Source organism: Leuciscus leuciscus (genome assembly GCF_965113295.1).
Source record: "Leuciscus leuciscus genome assembly, chromosome: 25".
Classification (NCBI taxonomy): domain Eukaryota; kingdom Metazoa; phylum Chordata; class Actinopteri; order Cypriniformes; family Leuciscidae; genus Leuciscus; species Leuciscus leuciscus.
Window position 1 is genome coordinate 22518539 of NC_138724.1, and position 2040 is coordinate 22520578.

Here is a 2040-nt window from a genome sequence, read left to right on the forward strand (position 1 = left end):
CTGGCATTCAGCGCTGCGTTTTGATCGTGTCTAGGTGCAGGTCCACCATCTGATCTGGATATAGACCAGATCTGTCTAACCTCAGGATAAGGATGAGCAAGACAGACTAATATTAGCATAGATGCCATTCTTCTTATGATGTAACAAGTACATCAGATGTTAATAGGAAGTGTTCCCGGTTCCGGTTGACCAAATTGATGCAGCCTAACAATCATTTAACTGATTTGAATAATAGAAATTGATGTGTTATGTGTATGCCAGGTTAAAGAGATGTGTTTTTAGTCTAGATTTAAAACTGACAGAGAGTGTCTGCTTCCCGAACAAGATAGGAAGACTAGAGTGATAATTGTAGCTCAAATATGCAACTATTAATATGATTGAGTGTTGCTAATTGTACGTAGAAGTTGAAATGTATTTACTGTGGATCCAAACAGAAAATAATAAAACCAGGACAGTAAATTATCTACCGTGATCCAGCACTGCATCACCATATTCTCTTCCCAGGGGTCATTGCAGCCAGAGTGCAGTGGTAGATTCACTATAGCTGAACTCCTGTATGTTGCGAAAGGAACAATATGCTAAAAAAAATGTAAAACATTTTTTTTAATGAATCATCCAAAATATGGTACCTGTCAAATCTTGATTAGTTCATCGTTAATGAGGTCGCCCTTCTCATCTCCACCTCTGCCTGCAGTCCTCTGATCCAAAGCGTTATGGCGTGATTGATAGCTGTAAATCTTTTTTTGAGTATCTCCTGCCATCGTTCTGACCCAACATAAAGCGAGAGACAGCAGTTTAATAGATCTCTAATTTACATGCAGGCCGTGGAGCCCTTCGTCTTTAATTAAGACAGTGTGAGATCGTCTTGAGGAATGAACATGACACTTCTCTCTTGCTGCACACCAGGCGACTGAAGATGAGATAAAGCCGACCTGCCAGTCTAAATCCGTAATGACCCCGTTCCTCACTTTCACCTCTTGAATGCAGTCTGTGGTGGAGAACAGAACATTTATGTAACATATTTGCTAAGCTTCACTTGTAGCATGAATACACAAAGTCAGGCTGCTCTAGTTAATGCATTGCAATTCTGTTTGGTGGCACCAGTGATAAATAAACAGCTTTAACATAATAAAGGCCTTTATAAAGTGTTGTTAATCAGAAAAGTTAATTTTGCATGGCATTTATCTTTGGTTTGTTGTTCATTCCTTTGCTGTTTTTCAATTCACTCTTCATTCACAGCCACTTCTGATTCCCAACAAGACTTCGGGTAATTCATCTCACCATGGAACTCCCAGTGCAATGGCAACTGTGAATCAGACCAGACCTGCGTCAGTGCAATTTACAGATCAGACATTACAAACACCATGCAAGTCAAACTGGTAATGAATTATGCAGACAGGTTGAGTTGACAAGCCTTTGAAGGTTGGCAAGGAGGGTGAAAGTCGGCTTTCTCCCGGGTACACACTGCACAATAGAAACTGAGGTGTTGTGTGCGAGCGACAGGGGAGGCATGTGTAAAGCATCAATGATGGTTTAATTTAACGCATTATTCCCCCAATGATTACTGCATTATTATATCTATTACCACAGCACATTATAGTTTTTGTTTATAATATCTGTGGCAATCTTTAGGAGGGTAATTTGCATTGCCCCTTGTTGAAATCCAGACATGTTTACTTAGTATTCAAAAATCAACAGACAAAATTTAGTTTCTTAAAGGTACAGTTCACCCAACAGCCCAGTCTTATTAACCCATCCTTTTGTCATTGCTAACCTGCATGACTATGGTTCTTCCACGAAACACAAAAGGATATGAATTAGGAACTTTCAAACTTCAAAAGCAATGCAAAAGCATTATAAGTGGTTTTCTGAAGTGATACGACATCTTTATGTGAATGGATCCAATTCAAGTCTTTATTCACAGCTAATCTTGATCTCCAATGGAACCGGATCAGTCCAATTTTTTAAAACAAATCATACACAAATTATTACGTTTTTATTCACTGCTAGTCTTGCCCTTCATTAGGAACCAGATCAGTC